The sequence below is a fragment of the Poecilia formosa genome, unplaced genomic scaffold, assembly GCF_000485575.1.
Source record: "Poecilia formosa unplaced genomic scaffold, Poecilia_formosa-5.1.2 Scaffold17, whole genome shotgun sequence".
NCBI lineage: Eukaryota > Metazoa > Chordata > Actinopteri > Cyprinodontiformes > Poeciliidae > Poecilia > Poecilia formosa.
Genome location: NW_006799956.1, coordinates 2,998,768 through 3,011,983, shown reverse-complemented (window position 1 = coordinate 3,011,983; position 13,216 = coordinate 2,998,768). Strand labels below are relative to the sequence as shown.

Below are 13,216 nucleotides of genomic sequence, written 5' to 3'. Positions count from 1 at the left end.
GCCTCTCTGCTGTCAGTTGCTGCTTCATGTGTAGTAGGGGGACGTAAATCATATTGTGTGACTATCATCGAAAATAAAGCTAAAAAATTTAATTTATTTCCAAAATGTTCAATTTGTACTCCTGTAGAGGTGGATTTCCACTATTTCCTCCTCTAGTTACATTCTTAAAGCGGCGGTATTGTGTAAAATCGACTTTTGTAAGCGTTGCATCATGTTATAATGTTATTCAACCATCTTATTAACATATGGAGTGTTGCTTTGATTCTTTCATGCATGTTTGAGAAATCCTTTGATCTCCATGGCAACCATTCAGCTGTGCAAAACGCCCAGTTGGACTTAGCTCCGCCTTCGAGGATGAAGCTCCTCCACAGTCGCCGATGTTCTGCCTCAGATAGCATCTCTACCCCCAGGACTCCCCCACTTGGCTCCTTCAGTCTAGCCAGCAGCAATTAGTAAACAACTGGTGGAACTGCGCAACTTCTGAGCTCATTATTAGCTGCTTGTCAATGAAATGCTCTTAAGAACGCTGTAAAAGGCTTAATGGAGTAACGGTGTTGTGGATTGTCGGAAAGAATAGGAGCTTCTTAAAGAGACAGAGGCCCATTTTCAAGGCGTTAAATTGAAAAGTCATATTTCTTCTGAGTCATGTTTCTATATATTTTTTTATAACAACTCAAGGTAACAGTTTCTTGGTTGTACTATAAAAAGATTCTATGTGCATAATACTGCCCCTTTAAATCTGCGTCAGTCAGTACCAGCAGCTTTATACTGGGACCTCAACGTGAAAAAAATATACACATTGTTCATGTCATTGGCTTTCTTTCCACATAATGAAGCTAAAAGTAATAAACCTTTAATGATGGGGTTAAATTTGTGTTTTATTTATCAAGTTTGGTTCAGACATTACAGACTGGAGAGTCTCACCAGAGGAACACAGCATCAGCTCTGCTTTCATATTTCCACACAGCACATGTATCCAAAAAAAATTAGACGAGTCCAACATAGATTTCTTTTAATTTGTTCAAATTGTACTCTGTCTTTTAAGCATTGATCAGAGTCGCTCTGGAGGAGCCTCACAGACCCACGGCTAACGTTGAAGAATCTGTCTTCTACTGGCTTACACTCCACAAATCTGGAATTTCTACAAGGAAAAAACTTAGGAAAAAGTCCTGCTTGCAATTTTTAAACAACTGTTGATACCCAAAAAGAGACACCATAGATTTATAACAGTAAGAAAAGTGAAACCATGTTATTTTTTTTCTTGTACTTCTCAATGATGCTCACATGTTGATCTATTATACATAATTGCAGTAAAATAGGTTAAAGTTTGTTGTTTCAACGTGACAAAATGTTAAAAAAGTTAAAGTTTTCCCACTGTCAGAGAGCTAACAGTGATTTCAGCTCCTGAAATAAAAAGTCACGCCTCTTCCGCTCTGTGGTTGTCTTTCCGTCATTAAAAACGGGTGTGGTGTGTCATGTAGCAACCTTTATGTTTTCATTAAACTGGTCCGTGTTGAAAATCCAGTGACTTTCCTCTGACCTTTGACCTGCTGCCACCAGCTTTGTTGACGTTGTGAAACGATATCCAGTAAAAAAAAAAAAGTGTTTGTCTTGAAAATCGTCAGGACTCCCCCTGCGCGCTTCCTGTGTCCGACTTCCTACCTGGTTAATCTGCTCTCTGCAGGCAAAGAAAACAAAGGTGTGTATTTTTAGGGGAGCTGATTCGGGACGTAACGATGTCATGAAAAATAAAACAAGTCTGGCAGATGGCTGCACGCTAAAGGACGAAGTGTAACTTCGTAATCTTCCAATTCATCTGATTTAACAACTTATACTGTTTATATTCATAAAAATACAACAATATTAAACCATCTCACCTGATATGGGATATATGAGTTTTTATGAGATTGCTAGCAAAATATGCATTCATAAAAAAAATAAAAATAAAAAATATAGAAATGAACCTTTGCTGCCCCCAGAAACTTGGTGCTCTGGGCTTGTGCCCTATCTAAAGTCTGATCCTGTGAATGTGCATGGTAGCCTTCATGCCTCCAGTCTGAAAAGGAAATCATGTCAATTATTAAACTTTTTGAAGTAGCATTTAAATGTTTCTTTCTGTTTAGGCTCACATTGCTGTTTTAAATCAAAGTTTCCCCTTCCTATAGACTATAAATATAAACATAAAGTGATTTCTACTCGCTTTATTAACTCTACATCGGTCTACTTTTATACTGTTTAAAAGAAACCCAAAAAAACAACACAGCGTTAACAAGCAGACAGAACCGTTTATCTTTATTTGGAAAAATGGGTCCGGTAATTCCCAAAACAGCTGTTAACAGTGTTTTGTATTTGCTGGGGATATTGTCTGGTGATCTGTTGTGTATTTATACGAAAAAAGAAGAAAAAAAAAGAAGCCCAGGTATCCGGGATGTGAGTGTTTGTGTGTGTGTTTGTGTGTGTTGTAGCCAAAGTGAGTTTGGCTGTCAGTGCTCATTATGATAATGACTGTGGGATCTGGCAGGTGCCCAAACGCTGGAGGACGGCGGGAGGCGGAGGGACGGGGAGAGTTGGTGCGTGTGAGCAAGAAAAGTTATAATGGCTCAGAAGAAGGAGGGGGAGGGTGGCTGCGTGATGGGGATCACATTACAGCTCACCGGTCCACTCCAGACAAACACAAACACAGGCTAACACACATCACCATGGGACAGAAAAGAAAATATGTGCCAACATACAGAGATCATAAACAAACACGATTAATCTACAAGTGGTGCCAGGCAGGTCACCATTACCGATCCTCAAGTCAAAGGTTTATTTTTCTGCCATACTTTGACCTGAATGTCCCAGTTTTCCAAGGCTGGATGTGTCACATTCACTGGTATGGTGAAAATCAAAGACTCCAGGTTCGGATGTGGACTAGAGTCTCACCCCGCAGCTTTTCTGGTGGATTTTGTGGTTCTGGGGACTCAGATGGAAGGAGGTTGATTTTGTGTCTAGTGACGACTTTCTGTGTTGCTTTGGCCATATGTTTTGAATAATTATGCTTCTGAAAGACCATACCAACTGTATTGCCTGTGAAAAGCACCGATATGAACATCGGATATCAGCTGATACCGATATCCGATACTACTGTCACCGTTATGGCTGATAACCGTTATTACCAGTATTATTTCACTACACTTTCAATACCTTAAAAAATAAAAAAAAAAGACCACAACACTGACTTCACTACCGCTTCTTCGCTTTAATTAAACTCCCCACAATGCATCACCATCAGTAGCTGCGTTTGTGTGAGAAACTTTGTCGGTATTCTGCTAATTTTGACAAAACAGAATTTCGCAATTGCCGTCTTTCTGTTAAGCAAGTTTATTTTTTTTATTCCAATTTCCACAATTATATGGTGAATGAAAACACAGCTATTATCATATGACCTACCGACTCTCCTTCCTCTCCAGAACCAAATGCAACAGGACGGGAGTATGTATCGGTCGTTAATATCGACCCAGTTTTATTTATCAGAGCCAATACCGAGGTGTTAAAAAAATCACTAATATCAGCCGATACCGATGTTAGTGCCGATGTATCGTTCATCCCTCTGTATGTTTTACCCTTTTACTGCTTTCACAGATCAATCATGATCAACATAATTTGACTTCTTTTTTTTTGACAAAAACAACAATGAAAACTGATTTTTTTTTAAAATAATGACAGTTAAATAGAAATATGTAACTTAATGTAACTGACTGTGTAAGTATTCACCCCTTCATGTCAGTATTTAGTAGATTCACCTCTGGCTCCAATCACAGCATGCAGTCATTGTGGTATAGATCTTAATCAGACCTGCATATCTAGATGCTGCAGTTTTCCTCCATTCTTTCTCACAAAACTGTTCCAGAGGTCCAGCCTTTGACTGGGCCACTACAGAACATTCACCTTGTTGTCTTAAAACCATTTCTCTGTAACTCCAGCTCTATGTGTGAGCTTATATCATTAGGGGTTTTTAAAAAAAGAGGAAAGAAACCAATGATCTTCTTGAATTAAAGGTGACATTTCTTATCTTGATGTGTTTTTTTCTGTTTGTTTTTTTTTCATTAGTTTATAATTGTTTCCTTTTTTCACACATCTTTACTTTGAGCTCCTGGTTATGTTTCCATAAATTACAGACAAAGATAATGAAAGTTCACGTAGCGGGTTTGATGTAAACATTTTAGGCGGTGTAGTCTCACCACAGAGCGATGGTATCAGCCAGGCTCCTTCTGGCTGTCATAAACAGAGGAAACGTGGCTGTTAGGTGGAAACAAAAATGAAAGAAGACAGAAGAAAAAAATTTAACCAGTCAATATTTTTTATGAGCAAAATGAGACTTATTGTAGCTGGTTTGATTGCAAAGGTCCCAGAAAAGAAACAAACTCATTTTTGGCTTGTTAGTTTCTCATTCCACATTAATAATTTCAATATTGTGGAAACAGAATCCGCTTATTGGCCATAAAAGACAGGAGAAAAACATTTCCTCACGCTCATAAAAAGATGGAAAACACATGCCAGTATTCATTTCATCATGTTCAAATCATCGAAACAAAAGGGATGAAGAGATTGTTGGGCTTAAATTAAAATATTCTGACCTTGAATCTTACATTTTACATTGCGCTGCAGCGTTACTTCTGTCAATGCTAAACTTCCTGGTATTTCTGTATCCATGGTAACAGCTCAGGCTTGATAAGTGAGGCAAAAACTCAGACAATCAGTTCTGCTCAGGTACATGTAAACTCAAACACAGCCTCAGGGATCAAGTCCAGATAAATGACCGAGAGGTTCTGGCCGTCTTATTCACAGTCTCAGGCGTCGGTGTGAGGCAACAAAATCCTTTAACCAGGCAGAAAAAGTACAAAAACACTGACGAGTGATTTTTTTTTTTTTTTTGCTGTTTCCTTGCTATAAAAGTGAAAAATCTGTTCTTGCTTACTAAGGTCATTTCAGATCTAATTATTTGCATAGCCACCATCTTGTGGGCTTTCTTTATTAAAGACTTTTCTACAGGCTGTGGGAGTGTGGGAATTTCTCCACACACTGCAAAACAGAAAATACTTCAGCATTAAACTGAAACTCAAAGTACAAAACGGTCGTGCTTTAGATGTGCAGACATAACCATTTCCCCACATTGTCCGACGTGAAGTCATACTAAACCTTTAAAATGTGTCATTGTCTGACTGTAAGGAGCAGCTTAACAAATGCTTTCTGATTCATAGCTCCGTGTTTTGGGGAGCTGCAGCATTAACCGCAGGGGTCCGTTGAGATTCACAACACAGACCTTGTTGACGAAATCCAGTCATAAACCAGGCCTTTCAGATCATCTGCTGTACAGTGGCAGACATATTTTTTTGTTGTTTTTAATTTTGTTGTGTTATCATCATGCAGTAATTTGACTACATTTAAGTAGTGAAAAAAAAATCCCATGTAAATAAAAATATTTATTTTTCACAAATAACATAATACTTTCCAGTGCTAACACTTGATACAAAATACTTTTTGCCCGTTTGGTACCACGTAGCTTCTGCTTATGGCGTTTTCTGAGGTTTTGACGTACAAACTGAGGGAACGTTAAACATTCCTCTTTAAACATTCTCTGCAGATCATCCAGAGAAAGGAAGAAAGTTGATTTTGAAGCTCATTAACCATTTCTGTCTGATATGGCCATATGTTTTCAATTATCAGGCTGTTACAAAACCCAGTGAAGACTAGGCTGGCCATTGCCTTTTGTCACCTCCCTTCAGTGCGCCATCTTGCTTTCTCCCATTGAAGTGGATTCCTGTGATAGAATTTCAACCGGACCAATCAGCGAACAGAAGGAGAAGTTGTGAGCGATGACTTTCATTTTCTGCCCTAATGGTTTTGGGAATGGCAGCAGAGCTTTTCAGTCAGTGTTGGCCACGCTTCCAAATATTGAATTAACTTTAATCGCCATCTTGTTTGGATCGGTTCTTCTCTCTTCGCAGTGAAAGGTCATTGTTTACAGCGCAGGTAATTTCCGGTACGCTGCACAGCGTTGAACTGCTGCGTTACATCAGTCATCGTCAAACTTTGGCAATTGGGTAAAATTTAAAATTCAACAAAGGCCACGCCTCCAGGAAGCGATCGCTCCACAATAATCAAGAACCCAGAAGCGACAATACAGATCGTCCTCCGAAGGATATGTTGCTTTTGGACATATTCTTAACCTGATTCATGGCAAACCCACCTAGAGTGTTTGTTGCTAAGATTTGTGATGCTAGGATATACCAACTTGTGGTTCTAAGACTGCTGCCAGTCCTTAATAGTAAATAAAATCTCCTTTACTGTGCTGATTACTTTACTCTTTGAGTGGCTAACAGAAATTTGTCTCCGAGTCTCGTTACATTAATAGTACAAGGTATATGAAGTCATGAACAACTAATTAAGAGTTCCGAGTATTCAACAAAAAAAAGGAAAGTTTAAATTAGAAAAACGTCTAACTTACAGTAACCTAAAAGGAACTGTTAGGAGTATCGATACCTGAAGCACAAGTGACTTCATGAAGTTCAAATATTCCTTATAACATGACATAACAAAAAAAAAAAGCTTGGATTATAAAAAGCTTCAAAATATATCTCAAAGGGAAAAAAATTGCAAATCATTTTAGCTCCTTGCCGAAGTCTTACAATAAAACCCAAAACAGATGCACTTGGCTGTGATCAGACCCGACACCGGAACCGCTGTACGTGTCGCCGTACAGTAGTCCACATGAAAGCCTTTGTGATGACGGCCGGTATGGAGGCTTGACATGTGAAACCACGCAAACCACAGCTGCTGCTCCGGGGTGAAACCTCGAGCCTATACACACCGATGTATATGAAACACTGTTAACCCGCTCTTTGACATCGTGACGGGGGCGTGAGGCAACGCAGCTCGCCTGCTGTTGTCTGGTCAAGCCGCAGGAAATTGATCTGCACCACCAAACAAAAGGGAGAAAGCAGAGGGGGGTCCGACCATCGCAAGGTTAATGCCTTGTGTGTGTGTGTGTGTGTGTGTGTGTGTGTGTTTTGTGTGTGTGTGTGTTTGAGAGAGAGGCAGAGCGAGGAAGAGATAAGCCTATTTTGTCATGATGGTGTCCATTTAGGTGGTTATGGATGGGAGTTTATACACTCTTAAGCTATAGGTAAAAATGATAATACATGAAAAGCTTTCCTTACACACGTTCCACCAAGATAACAGTGGAAACACGTCCCAGGAGAGCTGACCTCTCTCTGCTGCTGGGAATTTATTTGTCTCCTTTGCTTCTTTTCCCACCTGCCTTTTTAGAGTAAGTACACGTTAACGTGAGCTAAGCTAACAAGCGACCATCTTGTGTTTCGCCTTTTTTTCCCCCAGGAGTCCTGAGGGAATCTTGCCAAGAAAAACATGACAACCTTTTTATTACGTGAAAGAAGCCAGAAAAAGCAGCTTCGACCTGAATCTGAAAGTAACACGCTGCTGTCAACCAGCCTGTGGGAATATTCAATGCTACATGCTAAACGTTTTTCATCAAAAAATCTTTGCTCCTCTAGCAACGCCCCAAAATCTGATTCTTTAATGTTAAGTGATTACTGAAGGATATTTTCTTGCTGTAGCACAGTGGAGAGGAATGAACTATTATGACTAAATAAATATGTACAAGATAAGACAGCATCTCAAAAAATTAAACTGTTATTGAAAACTTCATTTAAGTTACTGAATTCACTAAATGAAACGTTACATGGAATAATTACACACAGATTGATGTTTTTGAGCCTTTATTTCTGTTTTGATTGTCTAATGAAAACACATTTGAGATTAGAATATTGCATCTGACCAATTCAATAATAATCATATCTGATACAGCAAATTGGTGAAAATAGTTTAATACCTTTTGAACGGTGGTTATTTTCAAAAGGCATCACTGTATCCATTAAGATGGCAAACTTGACATACAATTAAAATCAAATACATAAAAAAATTACACAGACTGCAAAAAAAACCTTAAAAAAGAAGAGATCAAATAAATTAAGATTTTGCATAGTAATAAATTTACTTTACGATGCCAGCCAATACAGTAGGCAAAAATAAAGTTCTATTTGCATCTTTGTTTATTGAACCATTTGCTGCAAATTAGCTAACAAAACTGAAACAAAACGCCTTATAGATCCTGAAATTATTGTTTTTTTGTTTTTTTTCCTCATCCTAGCATAATTTCTGATGCTCACCTTCAGGCGTCCCTGGTCCAGAGAAAGAAGACGGGCAAGCCAGAAGAAAAGAAGGGGAAAGCAAAAAGAGACGAGGACAATAGTCATTCTGTCCCCAGAGAGGACTTCCAGCCATACTCCTGCCAGAGACAGGAAGTCCAGCATAATGTTTGCCAAACCGGAGGCTACAAGGGGTTCCCTAAAGGAAACCTGAGACAGCGGGACACCGGATCACAGAAGGGACCCGGGCCCCCCCTTTCTGCATGTGCAGGTACAATAGAACCTTCTGCTCCAAGGACTATTCATCACCGGCGAGGGACACGGACCCACTGTGTGTACAGTGGGTAAAAGTACGACGCCTCTGCTGCCCCAGATTCAGGAGCAGATTGTGAAATGGTGTAACTGTGTCACTTCTGACATCACCGAACAGTAAAATATGTCCTATAATACGCTTTCCTGAAGACATAGGAAAAGTAGAGATCAGATATTCTTCCATCGTAAAGCAAGATGAGCTACAGGATGCAACATGAGACCGCCTCATGGATAAATAAAAATAGTTTAAATTCAGAAGTTGCTTTGAGTTAAAAAAAGAAAAAAATTAAAAGCATTTGATGTTTATGTTGTTTAAATGTAAATTAAGTTTTGAACAAATTAGTGATTATTTTTTTATGACAGAGTATTAGGGAAACACCAAGAAAATGAAAATAAGAAAATTATAATAATGTCCTAACATTAGAAGAATAAAGTTGTAGGAGAATAAAGTTGAAATAATACGAGAATGAAGTCATAATATTACAATTTTAATATAATAGTATTATGACTTTAGTCTTGTATTACTTCAACTTTATTTTCATATGACTTTATTCTAGCAATATTATGACTTTATTCATGTTATTACGACTTTACTCCCGTCAAATTATGACTCTATTCTTGTAATTGAATTACTTTTTTCCTGTATCTATTTCTTAGTTTGACCCTAATACTCTGTCATCATTTTTAGCATGTGGCCAGATTCCTTTTATATCGTTACATAAACTTCAAGAATGTGTGTTTTCAGAAGGTACTTTTGAAAAACATTAAATGTAAGCTCTTATGAGAAAGGTTTACCTCGCACTGCCACAGAAATGATGTAACAGTTCGGCCTTGTTCGGCCTCGGGAAACACTGAACAGGTTTTCCAGCCCAGGAGGAACATATTCCAGAAATATTTCGCTTTAGAAACAGCATGTCTGATTTTTAGGTACAAACACGTATAAATATTGAACCCTTTTCAATATTTGTCTAGATGAGGCTCAAAGGGTCATGAATGCAAGGCGTAAAATTTCAGGTGTTCTGATTTGTTGGAGCAACAACAACCATCTAATTCAACCTGATCTGCTGTATCTTGAATAAAGGGTTTCCCATAGTGTATTATAAGCCTGGAGGACCACCAGGCTTTACTTGTGCCCCCACCAGGCTTAGCATTGTTTATTTATTTTAGTTTTTTTTAATTTTTTTTTATGATTACCTTTTTTTAAGACTTTATAGTTGGTGTTTAGGTATGAATCTTCCAGTCTTCCAAAAACGCATAACTATCAGGGGATATTTTAAAATTTCCTTTCAACTTTAAACATTTTTTAACTCAGAAACATGGCAGCCGGCTGGATGAATGACTGCCCTCATGACGTAACAGGTTTTCTGGGGGGAAACCCTGAAATGTTTGGTTAGTTCAGCATACTCTGCATGCTGACCTGGAGTCAGTTTGGGTTTCTCACATAAGAAATGACTCAGCAGAAAACGCAGCTGAAGACGTCCAACCAGTTCAGATAAAAATTCCCGCTTTGATTCCAGGTTTCTGTTTTGATAAAGCTAATGAAAGATTCTGAGGGTTTTTTTTCTTTCTTTCTTTCCTTCTTTTTCCCCCCTGGTGTGACATGGCTGGGATTGTTGTTTTATTACTCACTGTTTGTTTTTCGTAAGCTCACGCCGTCTCGCAGTTACGTCTTTTAATTCAGCCTACCAAACGTGAAAGGCTTCCTCAACCGTCGGGGCGATGACACAGACGAAGGACTTGCTGACCATCCCTCCTGACTAATTGTTGCCACGGTAACCGGCGAGGACGACTGAAACTCATCAAGACGGCGGTTGGTTTCACGGTCACTGAGGCTGTGAGACTCGCCTTGGTTTATGTTTGAAGGACTTCCTACCCTGACCTAACGCTCTGCACTTTGAGGGTAAATCGGTTTAGAAGTTGATGCAGTACGGTCGAGTGTAATGGAATACATAGGAACTAACAAAAAAGAAAAACAAGAGAATATTGTCAAATATCACTGATCTTCATCAGAAAGTCAGCCCTGTCACAAACATACAGATGGATTATTTTTACATTTTCTGAATGTGTGCTTCAGCCTTTATAGGTAGTATTAGTTATTATTATTATTATTATTGTTATTATTATTATTATTTTCTTTTCACTTAATGAATAGCTTAATCATGAGTTCATGAAGGGTTTGCGGTTATTAAGCAGTCTCTATATCTTTTGTCACCAAATAATATTTGTACTTTTAGATCTTTTTAAATCAGTTTTTGTAGCTGTATTTGTTTTTTAAACGGTTTCTAGTTGTTAGTTTAACTATGCAGTCGATCAAAAAGAAAAGTTTTAGGAATAGTTTTAAGAGCAGACAGGGTGTCTGCACTCTACCTTTAGACCCAATCTACCTTTACAAACCTTTTCCAGAGGGAAGTGCTCTGATAGGAACCTTTTGAACAATCAGATGTACGATGGAGCTTGATTGTTCAGAGCTTTACATGGAGAAAGCTCTTTAATAATAATAATAATAATAATAATAATAATAATAATAATTAATAATAAAAGTAAAACAAATGTGGTTAGAGACGCCATTCAGCTGCTGATTATTGTTGACCCTTGGTCTCAAAACGTTTCTGACACAAATGGGGATTTTTACTAAAAGAAACAACAAAAAACACCCAACCCAAACTACCTTATGTTTACGACGCTACAAATGATCTGTATTTTAACCACTACTTACTTCCTGTCTTGCCACAGGAAGCCTTAATGGAAATCTTAACGTGTGCACAGCGCTTTAACAAAAAATACTTTCCCTGACTTTTTTTGTCATACGTTTCAGATCACTGATACTAGTAAAAGATAACAAATAAAGCAGGTTTTTACTGGCAGCTTTAGCTACTAAGCGAAAAATCTATTCAAACCAAACTAAATGTGCTGAAAAAAGTATGATTGACCAGAAAAACTTAATTAAGTCTTACCTGCAAAACCCGGCCCTGATTTATGCGGGGTCTGTCGACACTTTAATAGATTCCTGTGGCTCGGTGGGAAGAGTAGTCATGCTGCAATTGGGAAATTGTGGGCTTATTTTTAGCTCGCTCCCTTTCCCAGATCAATACGGCCTCGGGCAAGACACTTATCCAGGATGAGCCTTTAAAGAGCCTTTTAAGCACTTTGAGGGTTTGGTACGACTAGAGAAGCAGTGTGGAGGTTCAGCTAATGTTATCTAACCACAAAGTTGGCTCAAAGATGTCAAATGGAAAACATGAAATGGTTTGTAAAACTTCCCAGGACTGACCAGTCCACCACTAGAGTCCAACAAGTTCCTGAGTCTAGGAACTTTGTTTTATGATGCAAAACATTCAAGTGTGTCAACAAAATAAAATACAATAACGCAAGAAATCTGTAATACTTTTACACACAGCCTGTATGAAGATTTTTTTTTTTTTTTTATTGTAAAGATCAATTAAATAAAAATTCTGGAAATTGTCCATCTTAATTTCATCAAACTTCAAAGTAACAATGGGTGAACATTGAATTCATTAATTTAAATCCTGTATTTAAACAGGATTTTTGCAGTCTGTACTCTGACTGATGTTTTCATACACATAAATCTTAATCTGTTTTTCTTCTCTTTTTTTTCTCACTTCTAATCTGGAACTGCTTATGGCTCTCACTCTCCGTTCTTTTTTTTTTTCTTTTTCTTTTTTTTTGTCTTTGTGCGCCTTGGATCACATTCAACACCCTACAGTCAACACAAGACCGGGGCCTTGTTTGTTCTTGTAGAGCCTCGGGTCATACAGGTGTCCTCGATATCAAGTGAGCGCCTGTTTTTAACCGTTTGATGAATCAGATCAAAAATGGCTACGGCTACTGGCAGATCTTAAAAGTACAGCGCCAAAAATCTGTGAAAATGTGCCGTATTTCAAAAGATGAAACTCACAGAGTGAAATACTCCCTGCTTTTATCTCGTGCAGTTTTGATGAATATGTTTTGCAGATAATGGGAATCCAAATTATGCCTCAGAATCAAAGCGTTACAAACAAACTGGGTGTGACAAAATGGGTGAACCAGAGATGAGTCTTCTCATTTTCAGTTTTGATTTCCTGATTCAGCTCTTGGTGAATCTGCAAACATTCTTTATCCCAGGTTACATTTAGCATTTTTTACTTATTTTCTTTAATAAAACGTCTTATTTTAGACCAACTCTGGCTTTCTAATCAACATTTTACGTATTTGCTTAGAACAGTTAATTTGTACATTTCACTTTATGAACTTACCTTACCTTTGCTCCAGTAAACAAAAAGGAGGAAATGCTGCCTCACTTCCTGTATTGATTGTTTGCTGCATGTGTGTTACTGAGGAATGGACCAGGTCAAAATGGGGAGAAAAAAAAGTGTTGCAATTTAACAAAAGTAAAAATTCAGAGTTTTTACTTGCCTAAGTTTTGAATGGGTTGCTGTCAAATGTAATGGAATCTAAATTTGTTTTGTTGCTTGCAGGAAGTCACATCAATAAGTTAATCATTGTAATGTGTAGTCTTTTATGGAGTATCTATTTGGAGGTCATTTTTTTGGAATAAATGATAAGTGGTCTGTACTTGTATGGTGCTTTATCAAGTTCAGAGGACTCCAAAGTGCTTCACACTACATTCAGTTATTCATCCTCTTACACACACATTCACATGTTATCTGGAAAAAAATAAAAACAGCACAAATATA

At 38.0% G+C, this 13,216-nt stretch overlaps 1 long non-coding RNA gene across 1 annotated transcript; it reads right to left on the bottom strand.

Annotated features, from left to right (window-relative positions):
* Window positions 1-3,488: 3,488 nt before the first annotated feature.
* LOC107835662 (uncharacterized) lies at window positions 3,489-12,734 on the bottom strand. Its single transcript, XR_001661480.1, has 4 exons — window positions 12,721-12,734; window positions 9,112-9,115; window positions 6,815-6,816; window positions 3,489-3,592 (listed from the first exon to the last, which is right to left on the bottom strand). It is a non-coding gene; the product is annotated as an uncharacterized LOC107835662 (long non-coding RNA).
* Between the last annotated feature and the right edge of the window lie 482 nt (window positions 12,735-13,216).